This window comes from Alosa sapidissima, chromosome 4 (genome assembly GCF_018492685.1).
Source record: "Alosa sapidissima isolate fAloSap1 chromosome 4, fAloSap1.pri, whole genome shotgun sequence".
NCBI classification, from domain to species: Eukaryota; Metazoa; Chordata; class Actinopteri; order Clupeiformes; family Clupeidae; genus Alosa; species Alosa sapidissima.
In genome coordinates, this window is record NC_055960.1 from 37,392,670 (window position 1) to 37,416,250 (window position 23,581).

General features: G+C 40.7%; 1 long non-coding RNA gene across 1 annotated transcript; it reads right to left on the reverse strand.

Annotated features, from left to right (window-relative positions):
- Positions 1-3,527: 3,527 nt before the first annotated feature.
- Positions 3,528-22,030, reverse strand: LOC121707330. Its single transcript, XR_006031302.1, has 3 exons — positions 21,936-22,030; positions 8,637-8,723; positions 3,528-3,664 (listed from the first exon to the last, which is right to left on the reverse strand). It is a non-coding gene; the product is annotated as an uncharacterized LOC121707330 (long non-coding RNA).
- Positions 22,031-23,581: the final 1,551 nt, after the last annotated feature.

Here is a 23,581-nt window from a genome sequence, read left to right on the forward strand (position 1 = left end):
TGAATACAATATAAAAACTCACTGAGCGTCCATCCTAATTGAAGGGTTTGATTACATCAATGAATGATACTGCCTCATTAATAATTGACATTTGCTGCAGTCTTTTCACAAGGGGGAAAGGGGTTTGTACCAATGGATGAACCAATGTTTGTACCAATGGATCCTCTAATGTGTATCCTTACAAAGAATTTTTGATGGCCCTGGTGTGAGCTGATGGAAGCAGAGGTTTGAGTTTGCTTGGGGACTCTTGGTGTTTCTGTCCTTTCAATATTTTCATCTGGCTCCACCTGATAGCTCGGTGAATTCCACTTTCCAGTTACCCCGCTGTTTAGTGAGCTCCACTGGCTACCTGTAGCTGCCCTCATTAAATTCAAATCGCTAAAGCTTGCCTACCAAGTACTCTCTGGGTCTGCACCCATTTACCTCAATGCCCTCATATAGGCATATTTTACTTCCCAACTCTTGTGTTCCTCCAATGAACGACGTCTGGCTCTATCATCCGTACACTCAGGGCAATCCAAACTTATCTCATCTGTTGTTCCCCTTTTGTGGAACGTGCTACCGGTTCCTACCTGAGCAGGAGCGTTCTAGCCCGGAAAGCCAGTCCGAACTTAGCCCCGCCCAGATCATTTGAGGTCGGGAAGTTCATCTGGAATTGTTCCGTTAAGAAGCAACTATGCCCAAACCAGAGCTGTTCGAACCAATCAAACTGGCTGTGCAGGCTTTGTACAATGATGGACAGATGAGCAACAGTGCCTCGTCTAGCACGTCACCTGAGCACGCTTCGGTTGATTTTGTTAGCAACAAAAACACTGTCGCTAGAAGCTAGACATTTTGGGCCCTATTTTAACGATCTGAAACGCAAGTATCAAAAGCAAAACGCAAGTAACTTTGTGGGCGGATCTCGGGTGCTGTTGCTATTATATCGGCGGGATAAATGACTCTTGCACCCGACGCAAATTTAAAATGAGTTGGTCTGAATCATCGGTGTGGTTTGGGCGTAATGTGCAATAAACCAATCACAGCACCATCTCATATTCCCTTTAAAAGCAGGCGCACTTGTTCCATGGCGGATTGCTATTATAATGGCGGATTTGCCAGGCGAACGCCAGGAGCAGTTCACAGCCGAGGAGACCGACGTTCTCATCAGGCCTGTAAAAGACAGAAAAGTGGCATTGGGGATGGGAGAAACCCACCCAAATTAGCTTTGATTAAACAGGCGTGGGAGGGAATTGCCACAATTGTTTCCACGGCTGGCATTTTTGTTTTTGACAAAATGTAAATAAAGAAATGTCACAAAGACATACTTTCCGATGTGTTGGGCTCTCTATCACTGAATCGCAAGGTTATGAATGCATGGTGATATTTTTGCAATGTAGTCTAACATTAGACCGAGATTACTTTGCTTACCTCACTATAGACGATGCAGCTCTTCTGTCAGATAAGCTCTCCTCTCCTGTGCTGCTGGGGCATTTATGGCTTTGGCACATGCAGTTCAACATCATGTCTCCTTAAGTCCTCTAATATTTCCTCATTGATGTCATCAACACATCCATGATTCATGGAAATGTTGTGTAAAACACTACATGCCACAAACATTGCTGCGACTTTTTGAGGACTGTACTGACAGTGCTGTAAAGTGCCTCCTGACCTATCCAAACACCTGAAGTGCATTTTCAGTATGCTAAATGTTTGTTCAATTACACTATGTGTTTGTGTGTGTTTTCGATTAAATAGCATTGCCAGGAGATGGATGAACGCGTCGACTAAATGACAAATGCAAATGTCTAAAAACTGTAAATGCTTAAAAATTGCATTTCTGTCAGCATGGAATCAGTTGTCTTATACATCTACTTGTAGGAATAGAATAATTGTTGATGCATGGTCACCCTTTTCAGATCCGTTGACCCTTAAGATCAAGTAGGTCTGCTAAGTTATTATATACTCACATCCTGTGTTGGGAGAATAGTTTTATGGAAACTGGTGTCTTACCCAACCTCATTCAGTCTCCTTGAATGCACACTTCCGAATGTATGTCCTACCCAACCTAAAACAAGGTTTCCTACAAGGTGCACTTCAGAATGTGTTCTACCCAGTCTCAAAGAAAGTTTACAAGAAAAATCACCAAATCCCTAGCCTAGAAATCTGGACGCACCCTTGCGGCAGCAAATGTAATTTGCAGTCAGGGTAGTCTAGCAACTCTCCGTTGGCTTGCAAGCTGGAAAAATCAAACTTCAATCAGGCCAATCACATTGTGTATAGAGTCGGTGGACGGGCTTAACATAATGACGACAGAGTTGCAACAGTTATGCATTAATTCCCTGCTACTTGAAAACAAAGAAGATGGATGCTGCGGCTGGCTAACAACGCAACTTGAGTTAAGCTTTTTTTAAGTTGCCAAAAGTTTGATCAACTAGCCAACTAGCTCCGCTGGTGGGAAACTGCATGGGACTCATGAGTTGTAGTGCTATCTAATTGCGTGCAGGGGGAATTTGAAAGACAACCGTTTATCCCACCCCTCACATTGAGCACTGCCAATGGTGAGTTCCCAGACCCTACATCTTAATGTGGGTCTGGCCCGTCAGGCTACTAAATCCCGGAAGTGATAGCTACAACTAGGATAAAAAAAACAAAGTGCTCCGTCTTCAATTACTTCCAAATTTATATTTTCAGAGCATGGGCAACCAAACACAGACAGCATGTTTCGCTAGGTCTTCATCAAGGTCTAACCAAGGAATTCAGGTCTTCAATAAACTAAGCAATAGCTGGCCCACACACCAGAGTAAGCATTCTCTAAACTGCATCTACAGTCAATATGGAGTCTAGTGTTATAATCATTAAGCTGACTTTGGAATGGATCTGACTCAAATGTTGTACTCTGCGGTGCCCTCAGTTGGTATTGAAGGTTTGCCAGTGTACACGAGTTTGATGAAGCCCAGACCAGAGGATGAAGCCCAGACCAGAGGTTCCCAAACTCGGCACTGCTGAGTCCCAATGTCAATTCTGGAAATCTCCTGCGGCCCACCCAAACATTTATTTACAATTCTGCAGTCGGAGTATTCACTGAGGGTCTTGTTCTTCACATGTTCACTGTAAACTTTTGATTTGCTTGAGACGTTGAATTTTTCTACCTGACAACCACCTCTCCAATAACACACTTTAGTTTAGCATTACCCATAGTCTGTCAATGACAATCCCATCAAATATGTTCTGGACCAACATCAAATGAATGTCACTTTGATGAATAGGCTTAATATCTCCTGCTATGGTTTGAATTTCAACTATGTAATCGTTAACTTTTCAGGTACGTCAAACTCAAATACAAAATTGAAAATAAATAAAATAATGTAGGCTACCTCTCACGGCTCACCTGTAAATACCTTGACGGCCCACACTTTGGGAAACACTGGCCTACCATTCATTTACCCATCATCTCTTTGTGCTAACATGTAGTCCCTATATATGAAATAACGAATGTATGTTATGTTTGGTGCTTGCATTTTAATAACAGTTTTGGCCCATGTGGGTGGTGCAACACAAGGTCCTTTGTCGATGTCTTGCAGAGGAACTTGTGGTTTGGCTTGGTGAGCCAAAGATGACTGACAGTGTCCTCACATGGTAAGCTGGACTGAAGATCTCATTGATGTTTTTGCAACAGTGACTCCTGATGGTTCAACAGATATGAAGAAAAATAACCTTTTATGGCAGAGGTTGTCAAATGAATTGTCAGATACAAATTATTGTTCCACAGTGTACCTAAACATGGGGATTTTGAATTATCGCACCTGTTAAACTAACTTGCAATGCAACTTGCCATAGGTAGTTAGCTTCAATTAACAACCGGATCTCCTTATATGGGCAAAGATGGCCATTTTGGTTATTTTTTGTAGGCGAACTTCAGAGGTCTATTACAGTCTGGTGCAGTCTGATGCGCACTGGCGAGCACAAACTCGATGAGAGGGTGCTCGGTGGTAGTGGGGGAGGTGCATGAGAGTTGTAAACATTCAAAATTTTGGCTACAGTAAGTCCTCTCAATCTGTCAGACTTGCCAACTGCAGCTTTAAATGAAAGCTTGCTATCCTGGGTGCTCACCTTCCACTCCCTGACCTTGCACGTGCGGTGGGCGTGGCTGTTTTCACCTCTCATGAATGCAGTAACTCAGTAACAGTGACCAAAGGAGAGTCACAACTAGTTCTTGCCAAAATTTCTTGGCTTGTTGGTAAACCAGAGCTATTTGCTCAGGCAGATCCGTTTAACCCCTCCAACTGCAGGTGATTTCAAAAATCCCTGAAATCCTCGAACGACACTTATTCAGCATGGGCTGGGCTTTACACAATGACAGTAGAGAACGGTTGGCACCGCTTTTGTACGCAACCAATGTGTCACTTTTACACAACAAGGACTTAAACCAAGTTTACAACTACGTTTAAAACCTGTTTTGAAAGATGTGTTTGCTGTACTTCCGATTTTAAGATTTTAATGCCCCAACTTAAGTGCAATGTCACCGCTGTTTATGCCTATATGATTAGATAGATAGATAGATAGATACTTTATTGATCCCCGAGGGGAAATTCAGGGGGGTCTCAGTAGCATACAGACATCACACACAACATGCACTTACAGCAGAAATGGTAAATATAAGTATAGGTATAAACATATAACCAAACTCCACTGTACAATAGAGACAGTAGGAGATAAGACTAAATATACTATATAAATAAATGTAAAAAATCCAGTGTGCTTGAGGGTGATCAAGCATGAGACGCTTGTAGTGACAGGGCCTGTAGTTCTGTGTGCATGGTGAGGTGCTCAAGAGAGTGAGTGTCATGGTGAAGGTGCAAAAAGTAGTCCAACAGTAGTCCTTTAGTTATGTGTGCATGGTAAGGTGCTCAAGAGAGTGAGTGTCATGGTGAAGATGCAAAAAGTAGTCCAACATTAGTCCAACGGTGCAACAGTGCAATAATAAGGTCTAGAAACCAGCATAAATAATATGGACAAATCGGAGAGTAAAGTATAATGTAGACAAGGTAATATAAAAAACTATAAAAAAAACTATGTCAGTGCAAGAACAGGTTGAGGTAATAGGGTTACAGACATTCAGTATTGTAGCAGAAGCCATTGATCATGTGTGCTAATAAAGCATGAAAAACAGTGTAGCAGGAAAACAGTAGTAAAAACATTAGGCTGTGGACATTAGTAAAACAGTAGTAAAGCAGTAGTGGGCAGTCAGTACTCAAACATGGATAGGGTGGAGAGGCAGACAGACTAAGCAGAGAAGTCTATCTCTCCTCTTCCCTTTAGTGAAGCATTGAACAGTTCAATGGCCCTGGGGACAAATGACTTCCTCAGCCTTTCAGTTGTGCATGGCAGTGAGCGAAGTCTCCAGCTGATCAAGCTCTTTTGCTTTTAATAGTGCTGTAGAGTGGATGGCATTCATTGTCCAAGATGTTGATCAATTTGTTCAGGGTCCTTTTGTCAGATATTGAAGTGATGCACTCCAGTTCAGCTCCCACTACAGAGCCAGCCTTCCTTACCAGCCTGTCAAGTCGCCCAGCATCCTTCTTCTTTGTGCTTCCTCCCCAGCATACCACTGCATAGAAGAGGACGCTGGCCACAACAGACTGGTAGAACATCCTGAGGAGCTTGCTGCACACATTGAAGGACCGCAGCCTCCTCAGGAAGTACAGCCTGCTCTGCCCTTTCTTGTAGAGTGCGTCAGTGTTGGCTGACCAGTCCAGTTTATGGTCCAGGTGGAGACCCAGATACTTGTAGGTGCTTACCACCTCCACATTGACCCCATCAATGGAGATTGGTAGCAGAGCGGGCTTAGACCTGCGGAAATCCACCACCATCTCCTTGGTCTTTGAAGTGTTGAGTTGTAGGTGATTGAGTTTGCACCATTGCACAAAGTTCTCCACCAGGCTCCTGTACTCCTCCTCTTGCTCGTCCCTGATACACCCCACAATTGCAGTATCGTCAGAGAACTTCTGCATGTGGCATGACTCGGTGTTGTAGCAGAAATCAGATGTGTACAGGGTGAACAGGACTGGAGAGAGCACAGTTCCCTGTGGCGCTCCGGTGCTGCTGATCACAGTGTCAGAGAGACGGTCGCTCGGTCAGGTAGTCTGTAATCCAGGTTACCAGGTGAGCGTCCACACCCATCTGCAAGAGCTTGTCTCCCAGTCTGAGGGGTTGGATGGTGTTAAAAGCACTTGAGAAATCAAATTATAAAACAAAAGTGAACTGAGAAAGGGTCCAGACCAATTCCCAGTTGAGAATTTGTTTGGTCAGGCTAAATGGATTAAAAGGAAAATAAAATAAAGAACCTTTGAACCTTAGTATGCCTTCAGTAGGCATTGAAACTGTGAACTACAGGTGTCTTCAAAATAATGTTAACTTAAATAGGGAAAATCAGCTTTTTAGGAAAAGGCTTTTTAGGAATCTCTCCTTTTATGATGTTTGCAGTCCCTTTGTTAAAGGAATGATCCGGAGTTAAAACAACCAAGGCTCTGTATGGATGATAACAAGTTCAAACTTTCCTTTGGGAGTAGAAATACGTACGTTCATCAGAGTAGTTTTGAGCTACAGTAGGCAGTTTTTGCATTAACAATGAAATAGCTAAAAGGTCCCTACAGACAAATCGAAGTATTGTAACTTTGTGTACAGAGAGGTTATAATAAGGACTCTTTATGATATAGCGCATAAATCTTTTTTTCCGATCGCTGCCCTTGACTTGATGCCATTAGGTTCATTTCGTGCAGCGCTGCACTGTACAGATCTGGCTAAACGTGATGCATGCTGCAAACATGCCTTACATTCATCCAGATCTGCGTAGCGCTGCATGAAGTAGAATTAACCTACTGACTTGTATGTACTTTTCCTCAAGATAGCAGTGACCAGAAGACAAGTTAAAGTAATACATACTTCATACTTCATAGACAGTACTTATTATAACCTGTCTGTACACAAAGTTTACAATACTTCGATTGGTCTGTAGGGACCCTCTCCACTCTACCACTGAAGTGTAATGCTATTTTGAGCCTTGTCAGTGGTTTAAAAATAACACTTTGTTTGGCATGATGTCATGCCCCTTCATTTCATTTCATTGTTAATGCAAAAATGATCTAGCTCAAACTACTCCGATTATTTTCTTGCTTTTAGTTCCTTTTAATTTCTTTTTATGCCTTTTTGTTTTATCCTTTGTTTATATATTTATCATTTGGTTTTTATATTTTATAGTCTTTTAATTTATGTTATGCTTTGTTTTACCTCTTTAAACTTTATCTTTTTAAATTTATTTTATTCTATTTTATATTTTTTAACTATATTCATGGAGTCTTGCACACCTGTCTATGTATCTTTAAGGCATATTGTTTCTGCCTTCCCTGTTCTAACTTGTAAAGCACTTTGGGTCAACTGTCGTTCGTTTAAATGTGCTATACAAATAAAATTAGTTGACTTGACTTGATTAACATATTTTTGCTCCCAATCGGAAGTTTGAACTCGTTGTCCATCAATAGACTCTATCTTGTTTTAACTCTAGGTCATTATTTAAGTATCTGTGCTCTTCCACAATTACCTGCATTAACTTGATCTAACATCATGGAAACCATTTTCCATTATTGCTATAGTTTATTGCTATTGTTTATTAAATTGGAAATGTACAGAGCACGTTTACAGTCATTAGTAATGAATGTTAGCCTGGATGCCAGCCGAACGTAGTCCCGCCTACAACATTTGAGGTTGGGAAGTTCGTTCTGGACTTGTTCCGCTGTGGAGCAACTATGCCCGAACCGAACCGGTTTGGACCAGAAGAACTCCTGAATGGTTTTGTTCAGAGCTGAAAATGCAACTGTGTTTGACAGAGATGACACAGATGTAGGTTGCTAGTGACAAAATATTAGCTTTCAGTATGGTACGATGTCATTGTAAATGACGTTTAGTTATAAAGTGTTTCGTTCATCCCGGTTCTCCCTAACAAAGACGTTGTTGCTAGAAGGTAGACATTTAGTTTTCGCCATTGTGCCTCTTGTAGAAGATATTGACAGTACAATAACTTTACAAAAACTACCAGAAAACAATGTTAAGGCAACTGTGAAGAAGAAGGATCCTTCTTCTTCCTACAGGATTCACCCCCTGTATCGGTTGAAACACACCCCATAATCACATCCCAATGGAGCAGTATCAGACTCATATTCTGACTTGAGTATGACGAAGTCAGGCTAAATTAATGTGATAACGTATTTATTTCAAGAATAATGTCATCATTAACAGTAGTCCAACTGGTACATTGTTGGATCCCTGTATTTCTCATATAACCAAAGGAAAAATTCATTATCAAAATGAAAAATCAATAACGTCTGAAAGGCAAAGAGCGTGTTTGCACGAGCAAACAGTTGAAGTGTTTTTTCATGGACAAACTTTTGTTTACTGGGCAAACAGCAGTCCATTTTTTTTCTGGCAGTCACCGAACTTTGCTGTACCAGGGCAGATATGACATAGCTAAATAAAGCAGATAAAAGTGGCTAAATATTAATCACAGTTTAATCATGTCTGGTTCCACTGAATGTCCATGGGAATCTGGGGGGAATACATATGGGAAAGCGAGTTTACTGAACCCTTATGAATTTACTTACATTGGTTTGCCTGCATCCCCTCTATTCCTGCATCACGGTTTATTTCTGTTAAGCCATCTGTATTGAGGGGTTGTAATATTGTTTTGTCTGCAAGTAAAACATAAGTTGACAGTGTTAGGAGGAGAGGGATGTTCATAATTCTTACCTTTACAACAAATAAATCATTATCTAACAGGGAATGGAAGTAACATCATCTTTTAAATCATGTTTAAAAATCTCACTCTCTAGATCATGCCATAGCTACAGCATGATTGGGTCCTTGCTTGAACTACGTGGAACACTGGTAAATATATACATACAGTGATGCAATATGGTTTTTAATAAAAGTATCCACCATATCAATGTTTGAATGTGAAATTGTAGACAAAGCATGCATTTTTAATATATGAATGAAATCATACATACTAGCTGCTCTGATAGCAATAAAGGCTATATAAAATGTCAATACTGTGCATCTGTTGATTCTTATTATAGATTTTCTCTAATTCGACGGGTGAACATCCCGCTTTGGCTGCAGGCTTTGTTTACTGAGCAGTGCTTTTTGTCCTGATGGCAAACATCAATTGCTGACTGTAAATATGCAGCTTGCTCTCAGGTTGTGTGCTTGTGGCTAACAAGCACAGAAGATACCAGTGGTATATAATCCTATTTCCTTTGCCACAGTCAGGTGCATGTACTAACCACGGGATTATTTCAAGAGATAACTTGATAGCTATGATTCTGATTAATTAACCTCAACACAGTGTTTACTGAACTGCCACAAAAAATAAAAATGTGAAAAAAACATCACAAAAGTATAAAAATGCACACCAACTGAAGCCAAGCAAAAATAATCCATAAATTGAAACCATCCTGCATCATCAACATTACCAGTGTACAATTTATTTTTATGTGTGTGTGTGTGCATGTATGTGTGGCAATATGGTTGTGTCTGCATATGTGCTTTTTTGTCTGCCTAAGCCTGTCCATGTGTAAGCAGGTGTGTGCAGGTGTGTGTGCATGTGCATACGATGTTGACTAATTCAGCGGGACAGATATGTTCCGTCCCAGGAAGTGAATGCTCGGAGCTGCTCAAGGGAAAGAGATTGTGTTCTGGAGAAAGCCTAGTGACTCACTGATACACTGACACACTGACCCAGAGACCGAGTAATTTTCTGTGGCCCACGGAAACTCTAATCCCACACACCACTTACAATCCCACAAATCCCCTGAGGGTGGCTTAGGTGTCAGACGTGTCTCCATCAGTGCCATCGAAGGTAATGTGTTGCCTAACACTCTCTGGTTCCTGACAACTAACACAGCCAACACAAGCCTATTTAGAATCAAGACTGAAGTAGCAGCCTCAATTGGAAGTGGTGTTTTGCATGGAAGGAGTTGGAAGAATGTGATTGAAAGCATTATTTTTAAGCCATGTCTGTTATTTTGGACGAAAATACACTATGACAATGTTTTCAGTTGCAACTTTCTCGTATGTTTAAGCCTGATCTTGACTAGGCAGTGGCATTTGTTCATAAGGTTGTTGTTCCTACAAAGCCTAATCCTTCAAGGGAACCCAATTACAATAAGGTACAGTAGAGCCGGTACTTAAAGCATTTGTGATGCACACACAGCTGTTGAACTTCATTCACCTCACTTTTTTCGAAAGTACCAAAAGCAATGGGATTATTTGGAATGAAAATGTTATGCTGTCTAAACGCCTTTTTTAGAGAAGGCAATATATCAGCTAATATATCAGCTATTTGGTTCTTTTTGCACAATTGACATACCAGCATGTGGTTTCGTGAGTCTATCCACAAATGGCGAGGTTATAGTTTACTCAACATAGAGCAAGAAGTGAATGATTTGGTTAAAGGTACATTTGGGCTCAAATTAATGTCTTGCAACCCAAAAATAAAATAAACCTTCCTTTTTGGATTGTGTGGGTTACCACAGAAGTTCAGATGTAAGTGATAAACAGCTGAGGAAGTGTCCTTTTCTACTAAATACTGTGGTACTTGTTATACCACTTGCATGTCTAATGTGAGAAAACAAAACAAGATTGTCTTTGTTATGTGTGACTATAGGCCAAAGAGCCCACAACAAAAAATCCTTCCTTACATCTTACAACTGAATCAAAGACAGCACCAAGGCCAGATTTGCTACAGATTTGCTCACTATATGAATAATTTCTACATTTGACTACAAGGCATGTAAACTAGGCATGTAAAGGACTAGGGCATGTAAAGACGTGAAAACAGGTTTTCAAAGAAAATGCATGCTCATACAGTGTGGTGTACTGTGGCCTAGTGCAAGTCTCTACAAATAACTTGTAAATCCATGGCTGATCTCATTACAACAGATCCAGTTACCTGATATATCCTGATGCGTTACATCAGACTAGCTTTTACCAGAGAGGACGAAGAACACTATGGAACGAGATAACCTAGAAACTTTTAAAATGTTCTGGAGTATATTGATTAAAAATGGACTCTCCCTTGTTTTGAATTGATAAACAAAGTTGCTAAACAAATGTTGTGACATGCTGTTACATAACAGCATCATGACAACTGCAGGTTGTCATTATGGTAGGTGACCCCATCCACAAGACTTGTGCTAGCTTTGACAGAAGTGTTTTCTGTACTTCTGTGCTGTGTGTATATAACACTGCTTTGTGAGGCTTGATCTCATTATGTTAGGTAAACAATTTATTGTTTGTAGAAAATAATTTTGGGAAAACATAACAAAATGAAAGGAAAATCTTTCATGGCCTTGGATGTAATATTACATCAATTGCTTAATTTAGTATGTGCAGAGTTGGATTTGTATTTAACAAACTACTTTTTTTTGTCTGTATTTAATTCACTAATTCAATCACATTTGCCGACTACCAGTTTCATCGAAATGCACTTCCAAGGGAGGCTAGGGAGGTGGATTGCAAAACAAGGAATCTGAGGAAAAGAGTAACTGTGACCTCATAGCGTTAATGGATGTGACCGTATAGAGTTAATGGATGTGACCGTATAGCGTTAATGGTTGGTCAACACAGCAGACACTCATCAGTAGATGAGAGGGGTTGTAGAGCTGGACCATGGAATTGAAATATCAAGGTGTGGATCCAGCTACAGGCCAGAGTAACAAGGAGGCCACACTGGACGTGTAACTAAAGCATTCTGTTCGCAAAGCGTAAAAAGTATTTCAGAAGACTGCGCCGTTATCACGTCTGGTGTAGCCAGTTCAATTGATAGTAGTGGTTGCAGCAGGCACAATGCGAATGGAACGCCTCAGTTATGCACCCAGTGTAGCCCCACTGTAAAAAAAGTTTAATTAGATTCTGGCTGCTATAGGAAGCCAATGAAGAGTAACTAATAGAGCAGTTGTATGTGTCTTCTTTGGCTGATTAAAGACCAGACAAGCTGCTGCTCACAACATAATCAGGCCAGCTAACAATGCATTCTGATAGTCCAGTTTGGAAAGAACCATGGTCTTCACAAGATGTTGTGTGACATATTGCCTCAGATAAGGTCTGATCTTCCTAATATTGTATAAACCAACATGACTGTGTGACTGAGGCTACATTTAGGCGGTCATCAATTGTGACACTCAAGTTATGAGCCAATATCAATATGTTGGTATTAGCTGGGAATACCGAAAGCTCTGTTTTGGTCATACAGAATGAAATATCCCTGAGACATGCAGATATTCAATCAGAAACAGAAGTCACCAGGCGGGAAAGACAGGTAAAATTGAGTACCATCCGCATAGCAGTGATAGGTAAATCTGGGAGAGTAAATGATCTCACTCATAGAAGTGGTGTAAATAGAGAAAAGAAGGGGCCCTAGTACTGATCCATGAGGCACACCTGTGGTGAGGTTAAGAGACTTTAATACCTGTTCTTGCCAAGATACGCGGAATGAAAGAATGCAAGAATGCAAACCAATTCAGAGTTTTCCCAGACATTCTGAGCTTAAATAGTGGAGGAGAATGTCATGGTTCAGTGTGAAAGGCTACAAATTAAAACGGATGACTTAGCAGAGGCCTTAGCTACTCTTAGGTAGATAGGCTGCTCTTGAAACCAGACTGTTTAGGGTCTAGTAGGTTGTTCTGAGATAGGAAATCAGAAACTTGTTTGAACACCACTTTCTCAAGAACCTTTGTCAGGAGATGATGAAGGGAGACAGGTCTACAGTTCTTCACATCAACTGAATTGAGTGTACTTTTACTTGTATGTTTGCTGTATGTGACAAAAAAGCTTAGCTTTAGCTTAGAAACCATGTGACATCGCTTAGAGCACTTTTAAGAGGAGAGAAAGAGTCCAACAATGTTACAATGTCAAGTCAAGGCAATGTCTTTTTAAAGAAGCACTATGTAACAATTTTAGCAAAAAATATCTTAATTATGCAGGTTGAGAGTCGTTCTGATGGTTCTACAACACTTTCTGGGTCGTTTGGTGGGTGCTTCATCTCCCCCTATCGCTTCTCCGCGGAAAAAATGAATATGCAACTTTCTGGACCCGGTCCAGTTAAATCCGGATGTGACTCAGCGGAAGTATCCAATCGCACCTTGAAAATGTAGTCAGATTGTAGTTTCGAATGAACATAGGGCGAGCTTTTGAGGAATGGCGTCAAGTGAGAGACTCTGAAGACTGCAAAACGAACGCCGACTTGACTTTGTTGCTGTTGAAGTGACCTACCCTTGGGTGAACTTCGTCTTTGTAATGTGGTTTGATAGTCTCTTGAACAATGTGTTTGCGCGACCGTTTTATTGTGAGCCCTGTATGTGTTTAGCTTGGTTTCTTGATGGCTAGCTTGCTAGCTAGTGGGGGTTTAGCGTAGCAATTACTTGCTACCGAAGCTGCAGGTGTGTAGTGAAAAATGCGAGCCCAAATCCGGCGAAAACCCGGAAACAGCAAAGGAATAACCAGACCTGCATAGTGCTTCTTTAAAGGCTCGTCGAACAACTGGGCACTAATCTCAGCAGCTTTTTCAGTGAAAAATGTTGCAAAGTCATCTGCAGACAGTGAAGTAACTAGTGGCAGTGGTGGAGGACTGAAAAGAATGAAATTGAAAGCAGAAAAAACGTTTTCTCTGATAGAATACCAAGAATGCCAGTGTAGAGCAGAGTCTCTGTAGCATCATTAACCATTAATAATAAGAATGAACTTAGAGTAGGTAAAGCAGATGCTACCAAGGTGGCAAAATCATTACTTGCTCATGCAAACAGTAAATATGGACAATAAAAAGTAAGTAAATAAATAAAATAAGTGAGCCCTCTCCAGCACAAAATTATTCATATTCCACTTGACAGAACAGTCCAATGAACTACCTAAAATACTTTTACACATCAAAATACTTCACCTTCACCAACTCATGCATGGATGTCGTTATATGCACAACCCTGCAGATAGGGGGTGTCGCACATGCAACAATGCCGCAGAAGCATGAAAATATAACTTTTAAAACGAGCACACTATGGATTGTATATGCCTCGTTGAGATAACTGGTGTGCGATGAGAAATGATTCAAATGAATGTACAGTTGCAGTCTTTGCAAAATCATAGTCTCAGACTATAAATTCTGAGACTTGTCTTGTGAAAGGGTGTCAGACTTTGGTCTTTTAAAAGTCTTTTCCAAATTCAAAGTTGTCTGGTAAATGGGCAGCATAAGATGAATCATTTGTAGCCCCAGATCCTTGTGTATTTGGTAGGTATCGCTTCAGTGGGACCATCTGCACATCTACAGCCAGCTTCTCCGCCATTGGGATCATCTGGAGCTTTTAGGTGAGATGACCAACCAGTAGATTTGAGCTGCATATTCCGTCTGCCTTCATTGTTGTTGAAACGTAGATGGTCTCCCACCTATTCAGTTCCACAGTGTCAGCTACTTGGGACATTCAGCTGAACTTTTGTTTTCAAAAATGGGTGCCATTGAGGTTAAAGAGTTTGTCATGCTTTATAACATAGACATTTGACTCCTATACATCTACATCCACTGTAGATGGCCTACCTCAGTGGTCTCAGTTGAAAAAGAAAATGGCACAGTCAAGCTCTGAGGCAACTTCAAAGTTACTATTAATCCAGTGCTTCAGCTTGAGCAGAACCCTTTTCCAACGATTGAGGATATGTTCGCAAACCTGTCTGGGGGGCAGTGCTTTTCAAAGGTGGATTTAGCAGAAGCTTACCTCCAGATAGCCTAGAAAATAAACAAGACTCAAAAACGTATTTTTGGTCATCATCACTGTGGCAGGATAACCGATGGCGGAGTCAGGGAAGATGCAAGTTTCCAAAAAAGGTCTTTTGTTTATTTTTTTTTATTTTTTCAAAAATATTTTTTCTAATACGTGCAAATATTCAGTGTCAAGATGAGCAAAAATGCAAAACAAAAACTGTTCAAAAAGAAAATAAATAGGCATCAAGTTGCCAGGCTATGTCTCAAAAGACCCTGCACACTTAACCAGTCCACAATTCTCATTTACAGTTCTCTCTCTCTGCACAGACCCCCTGCAACTGAGGCCATGGGGCCTAATACAGCCTTAGGCTAGCTGTAGCCCCTCCCACTAGATTGCCCCATTGCTAACAAAAATCAATTAACCAAATAATCACACAATAATAACCAAATAATAAACCAAACAAGCAAACAGCAAATATAGAAATACATACAAAATGTTTCCCCCACCAAAATCACATTTGTAAAGAGAAAAACCCATATTAGTGATAAACACAAAAACACCCCTGCAATAATGGTTCCCACCACCAATCACCCGCGAAACCCCTCTATTTCAACCTAGTGGAACATTCCCTCGGCTTCCCCACGTTAAACCAGGAAGTTGAAACGGAGTTCGGGATGGTGGTGAGTTAACTGTACAGAGTTGTAATTACGAAGGTTTAACTAAATAAATGAGAAGTTTGACAGCCAGTGTGGGTATTTTCATTACTTGCTACCAGAAGACATTAATACAGATGGGAGATGGAAATGACAATGTATATAGTTTGAGTAATGTGAATGGAGTCATGCACAAACATTTGCTACTTAAGAATGCCGGTAGGCCTTTCCCTGCACCTTAAACAACAACGCATGCTAGCTGGCATTTATGGTGAACGGTGGTAAATGACATTGTGAATAGAGAACCAGGAATACAACAGAGCAAACGGTAATGACAGTGATATTACACGGAGAACAGCGGCAGGACAGTTTGAATGTTAGCGCCGGCGTTTGGCTGGCTGCACGCTGCGTGAGCACGTCACGGCTCAGTCCGTGACAATCACTGTCAAGAGTTTGTACTGCTACAGTAAACTTGTGTTCGAGGTGGCCTTGGCATTGGGCCATGGACCAGCACACAGTACTATCTTGATGACGTCATAGTCATGGACGGTACAGATGAAGAACACCTGGAGAACCTGAGGCGGGTCCTGAAGAGGCTGGACGAGTATGGACTCCAAGCAAGAAAGGACAAATGTGAATTCCTAAAGTCCAGTGTCACATATTGCGGACACACCATTGATGTGAATTAGATCAATGGTGTGTCTTGAATTCTTGAATTTCCCCTGGGGATCAATAAAGTATCTATCTAGATGTGCACTAATGTTAACCCTTAGAACCCGATTGACGCAAAGTGCGTCAAAAAACACACCCTTTCTTCTCTGTTACATTGCTCCGCGACTGTTCATCACAACGAGATAAAACCTTTATTTTATGACAGAGAAGAAGTGGGGCTTTCCAAAGAGACTACGCACTTGTCTGTACGATCAAGTATGAAAATTAAAAAAAATCATGAAATTAAATAAAATTGCATCATATTTAAAGTCTATACTTCTCTGTGTTCACCTGTGCACCCATTACTCTCGTTTGAATTACTCGCGAACCCGTGATCGCATAGATATGGCAAGCATATCAGATGAAAGAGGAGAAACAGGGCTATCCATTGGTACCATGGATATCGAAGTGACTGCAAAATATTAACGTCATGTACACAAACCAACGCTGCACACCCATTACTCTCGGAGTAATTACTCGCGGACCCGTGATCGGATATATATGCCACGTATGTTAGATGAAAGAGGAGACACAGAGCTATCATTTGATACCAAATACATCCTTCTGGGTTATAAAACAGGCGAAGTGACAGCAAAATAATAACTTCATATAGCTGGACTTACCCCACGTTTTTGTCTGTTTTTGTGGTAAAGCATGTTTATAATCCAACGCTATCGTGTGTTTCTCTATGGCAAAACATGTTCATAATCCGGTTTTGAGATCCTAGCAAATTCCTGCATGGCATCCAATTCAAGCCTCACATTGCATCCCAATTTGTTCAACAAAGAAACACCTTTTTTGCCTTTACTTTGTTCATGGCAATGCAGTAAAAAGTTGAGAATCATCATGAGTGCATACACCATAGTCACACATGCTAACAGGCAAACTTGGGTCAAGTCAGGTCAGATCAGTTCGTGTCACATATATGGAGCGCAGAATGGTCATTTTTCATCGCTAAATAAAAAATGCCATTTATTTCCGTAAATCACACACCACATATTTCTGTAAATTGCTCAGCCCCAGAGTATCCCTCCAACATGGCAATGATATTGCCCGTTTCAGGACAGTCTGCCCTACACACACATGAAATGCATGTAGAGCTATGAGCTTGCTGTGGTGAGATACAGGTCAAAATATAAGAATTTTTATAATATGATTTTTATATTTTAATTCTTTAAAAATCACAATGCTAGTACTAATACGTGAAATGATGGCAGATCTGGATAGCCTAGACTCTGCTGAAAAAAACAATATATAATATGTGTGTGTGGCACTTACAATGAATCCTTATGAATAAAGGTAGTGAAAATGCCCTAAAAACAGCTTAGGGTTCTAAGGTTTAAGAGAAGATCCAGGGTGTGTTGAAGGCTCCCCTCACTCTCCCCAGGACCCCTTCGGGCTGTAACCTGCTGAGGGCTTTAGTCCACCTCGTTCTGTGCGCTCTACCTGCACCCTGTGTGGACATCCACCATGCTGGGTGCTTCGTCTCCCCGTATCGCTTCTCCACGGAAAAACCGAATATGCAACTTTCTGAACCCGGACCGGGTAAATCCGGATGTGACTCAGCGGAAGTATCCAATCACGCCTCGAAAATGTAGTCAGATTGTAGTTTCTTAGAAGACTGCAAAACGGACGGCGACTTGGCTTTGTTGCTGTTGAAATTGTAAGTAGCCTACCCTTGGGTGAACTTCGTTTTTGTAATGTGGTTTGATAGTCTCTTGAACAATGTGTTTGCTCGACCGTTTCGTTGTGAGCCCTGTATGTGTTTAGCTTGGTTTCTTGATGGCTAGCTCGCTAGCTTGTGGGGATTTAGCGTAGCAGTCACTTGCTACCGAAGCTGCAGGGGGAGCTATGTCGTGAAAACCCAGAAACAGTGAAGGAATAACCAGACCTGCATAGGGCTTCTTTAAATTAGCTGCGTCTCGACGTTACTTGGCAATCATTCAGATAGAGGAAATATATTTCTTGGCGGAAGAATGATTATCTAGGAATAACTCATTATATTTCTAGTTGCTGTGCCTTTACTTTATAAAACTTTGCCAGGTATTTATAGTAACAGTTTTAGAAAAGCAATAAGCCACTCGAGTCCGTAGGTTACACTGATTCTACAACAGCTAAGGGGTTTTTTAGGCAATCGGCTAGCGCGTTGTGCCTAACAATGCTCCTTAGCTGTTGTAGAATTAGTGTAACCTACGGCCTCTTGGCAGATTGCTTAAGTAACTGACCTTAGGCAGATGGGTCAGGCCCTTGAGTCGTGGCAGGCACTGTGCGTACCATTAGGCTACTCAACAACGAGAGTCCCTTGTGTGTGTGTGTGTAATGTGTATTCACACCAAATTGGCCCACCATACCTTCCCAACTATGCACAGTAACCCATTAGCTGCATGCCATCAGGCTATTCCCAATTTTCTATTACGTAACTTAGTTAATCAAAATTAACGAGCACACATTTTGTTTGAGCAAGAGGCAGAATACGCACGCGGGCACGCAACTAGGCTACGTCACGGTAGGCTAGAACAAAACAAGGTAACTTTAGCCTGTATAGGGCTGTATCAAGTTGTCCAAATGAATCATTGTAGACGTGGTTGTTGTATTATTGCATGTGGATGTTGTTATGCTATGTAGACTTTTTTGCTGACCAATGCACTGGGCTAAAACCTGGAAACGGACAAATATTGTCCAAGCTTGAATTAGTTTTTTTTATTTATTTATTTTTCTTTTCTTGGGGGGGGGGGGGGGGGGGGGTGATGGGTGTGCATACCATAGCATTAATTCCTGCAGGCGCCCCTGAGTCGTGGATCTGCTCGAGGTTTCTTCCTGTATGTATCTCCAATTCTAGGGAGTTTTTCCCTGTTACCCATCGCCCTTCTTTTCTTTTCCTCTCTCTGATTGTCTAACACTCTGTAAAGCGCCATGAGACATGTGTAATGTTTTGGCGCTCTATGAGTACAGTTAAATTGAAATTGAAATTCAATCTTGCCAAAGAGGCCTAAGTCGAGGAGGCAATGGGGGAAGGCCTAACCACTTACTAATGTAAGTGTTGGCAATGCCATCCATCCATTCTGGTTGCTGATGATGAACTTTTGCACACTTACAGTAACCATAGCCCTGGGAGCTGGCTGCAGCCAATCCTTGTAAACCCATCTTCCAGATGCTTCTGTGCCAGTGTTTCCATTTGTCTGTCAGACAGCTTCATTGTGTATTCCCTCACAGGGCTTCAGATAGGTTTCTCTGTCAGCTGTTTGCCAGCAGAATGTTCTTTCAATCTGTGACAAATGCCGTGCTGTTGGTTCTCACTCTTTGAAAGGCTCCATGACATCCAATGCGGTTAGGTAGAAGGGGGATAAATCTCAACTGAGCAGAAACATTTATATCACTAATTTGTATCAGTTGTAACTTGTATCTTAGCTGTAGCATCAACGTCCCCACACACATGGGCCAATGAAGGTTACAAAATAAAATAGTGCTGCCGAAATTAATACATTGTTGTTTGCTTCCTGTGCAGCTTTGCTGTGTATTTCAATTCAATTGGAAAAAATGAATCACGATTAACAAAGCAAAACTGCATGTGCCAAAATAAACCGAAGAAATATAATATGAATGACATCAATACATCTACACATAACTACTACACTTTTGTCAAGATAAATCTTTTAGAATGTTTTTAATGTCCATCAACAATTTTCAACTTAGCACTAGGGGGAGCTCAAATAGCACACCATGCAAATTACTCAATAAGTGCCCTGACCATAGTTTGATGGTGCAAATGACTCAATAAGTGTGCCCTGACCATAGCTTAATGGTGCAATGTGCAGCTTTTGTATCCTGACGAGCCAGACCTACATTAAAAGGTAGGGTCTGGTGACTCACCATTCGCAGTGCTCAGTCCGAGGGGCGGGATAATCGGTTGTCTTTCAAATTCCCTCTGCACGCAATAGGATAGCGCTACAACTAATGAGTCCCAAGCAATTTCTCACCAGCAGAGCTAGTTGGCTAGTTCAAACTTTTGCCAACTTAAAAAAAGTTTTGTTAAAAAGCCAATAGAAACATCCACCTTCTTTGTTTTCTAGTAGCAGGGAATTCACGCCGAACCGTTTCTACTTTGCCATCAATCATTACATTAAGCCCGCCTAACGACTCTATGCACGATGTGATTGGCCCTATCGAAGTTTAATTTTTCCAGCTCGCAAGCCAACGGAGAGTTGCTAGACTAGCCTGGGCCGCCGCTAGGGTGCGTCTAGATTTCTAGGCTACAGCTTTTGTTGTCTACAGTAAAACGAAAATGCTTTTTGACAGCATCATTGAGAATTTATGTGAACGAAAGGACAGGAAAAGATAAATGTTTAAAGAAAAACAATACAGACAAAACAGTGGCTGTCTTGCTGTCTTTAAATGTTGTTTGTCTTAATTATGTTGTGATAGCTAAACAGGAATAGTGAATACAATGCAAAATTCAGCCAGTGTTTTTGATTCATGAGTCATGTACTGACTAAGAGGCATGTAACTACTGTATTGGATTAGAAACCATGTAATAACATTGTTATTACTAAAGTAAATAGTATCAGTAGTAGTAGTAATAAAGTAATAAAGATTATATTATGAAATAAAATATGATAATATAATATAATAATCACTGTGCTTATCATAATTCAGTAACACTCATTTTAATTAATTAATAACAATTGTTAATCATGTTATAATACCATAATAATATTATAATATGATAATAATACAGCATAGCAATGTAATAATAATAATAATAATAATAATAATAATAATAATGATAATAATAATGACTCCATTTAAATAATAACATTTACTGTAAATATGCTCAAAAGCTCAAATATGCTTCTTATGACAAGTCATCTGAAGCTAATGACTAAACTATATATTGCTCATCCAAAATGGAACTATTCTTGTACTCACAGAACTTGGATAACACTGTAAATGTAAGAATATTGTGTATTTCTTTCCTTATATTCTTTGATTACCCCGTTAACGATGGGCAATATCAACTAGCTGCTACCCGAAGTAGTCTAGTAGTATGTACAGTAGACACTTTTTTTGTACATGATGACAATAGACCCTTTCAAGAAAGTTCCATTATCAGCATCATAGTTGGCCCCACAAGGCTTCCGTTTTAACATTCCATATGTTATCTTAATGCAGAGGAAGTAGATTGGGAACCAAATAGAACGTTCAAGCATTGTTTTTGTTTTGATTGTTGAAAGGGTCTGTAGGGGGCACCAAAGTAGAGTAAGAGATATGTGTACTACTTATTGTCAACCAGAAGATGGCATACTTCTAAGAGCAGAAACATCTTGCAAAGTCACTTAGGTTGTCAAATCAGAATGCTACAGGAAGAAAAGGTGCAGAGAGTGCACATCACTCCTACACCTGTCTTTTCCAGAAATATGAATAAATAAGGTAAATACAAACCTTTTTCTAACATTCTAAAGGCACAAATGTCAACATAGTTGCCAGATGCATTCTTGCCACTGTATCATCTAAGACCCAGTCACTGCCTGCCTTTGTTGGAAGAATGGTTGACTTACGAAGTAGCTAACTTCAACAACACAACTCTATAATTGCATTCCTATCCATTGCAAAACACAACAAACTGGTAAAACCTGAATGGCTGTGTAACCGAGAGTTGCTTATTGCCTCCCATACTACACCGTACACCAAGCATCAGCTGAAACTTGAGTGAAGTTCATGCTCAGAAATTCTTGAACGTTGGTTATTCAACATCAGAAATGCCCTGTAACAGGAAATTTAAATCAAGAATCACCTGATTCGCCCCTTGAGGTTCTGGAAGAGGAGCAGAGGAGGTTTTGCTGTGTCTCTAGCTGAGATCATGTTGTGATTTAATGGAAGGCGGGATCCCCCCTCTGCAAGAACCAAGAACACAATCCATTTTTTTAAATGCATATGTACAGATACAGAAAGTAATGGGTTTCAGGACGCAATGGAATGACTCAAACACACAAGGGTAAGAGAGACAAACCAATTCCAAGAAGAACAGACCAGCACTGATGGAGTACAATCCTTTGGAACATAGACCCTTGATTATGACCCAACTATCGACTATGACTTATCATTTTGTGTCACTCAGAAGTGATACTCCTTCAAACCCTATGGTTAAAATACCCCATCTAATTCTAAACAAGAACAGTCTCCTTCAAAACTATTTGTTGGGTATGTTTAGAACATCCTGCCCCATCATCCCATGTTCTGTCATCCCAAAGAGCAATGCAACAGGGCAGAAAACTTACGCAAGGCATTGCTGAGGAACTGGTAAGCACCATGCACTTGGTCACAATTGTACTATATTGTAACCACAGGATGATTTTCAACTTCCATTGTAAAGGTTGCCAATTATCTCCAAGGTGCAAGGGCTGAGCTGCATTATAGCTTCCTTGACACTATCTACAAAACCAAGCTTTACCAATGTTCCCAGTCCGTCTTATTCAGGACCTCAATGCATTTATATTAAGCCCCAAAACAGTGACCACCAGAAAATAAACCACCCTCTGTTAACAGTTCATGGTTGTACATCTCTATACCTTTTTTGCTGTATTTCCTACTGATATATATTCATGCAAATCGGCCGCCACTTGACTGGTCATCTTGATGATTCACTGGGTCAATTGTGCTTGCAACAATCCTCACCTATTCAGTGCAGACTTCTTCCAGATACTTACCCATTATACTCCCTACAGCTACAGTATTGGATAGGCTATGAAACACGCCAATAGGGAGCTTTACAACAAATCCTGATGCATCCTAAACATTCTACAGTGTCTCTGGACATGCAGTCAGAACAAGTTACTCATTGCTACACAATCACATCCTGCAATCCCACTGCCTTCTAGAAGAGCCATACCATGTGTATAACTTGAATGCAGTGATCCCTGTTGCACAAACAGTAGGTGGTCCAGTTCTTCTCTTCCTCTCGAAGAGTAGTCATGTACAAAATTGATGTGGCCTGTAATATGAACAGGAATATTTTCAGAGTAATATTTTCAACTGTCCACTTGTTTCTAGGTCTTCTACAGTTTCCTCAGGCTCTAGCCTTCTAGACATTTGGATAAATAAACCAAACAATTGGGTGATTGTTCAAATATGTCTCTTTTTATTGGATTTCGGCAACAAGGGCAAGAAAGGCTATGCAAAAACTGCTTTCATTTGGCTAGTTGAGTAGATAAGCAGATGTCACTTCAATGTAACTCTTTGGAGCACAGGACTCAGGAGCACTACAAGGCCCAGTACTAGGTTCCCTTCTTCTTAGCCATTCCAAAAACTTTACACTTTGGTCCCTCTTGTTTGTGGTATTTAAGGCTACCCTTGCACATACTTATAGTGTCCCAATCCATCCAAACAGATTGGTCATTATATACTAATGTTTTTTGTCATATGTCACACAGATCTGAGATA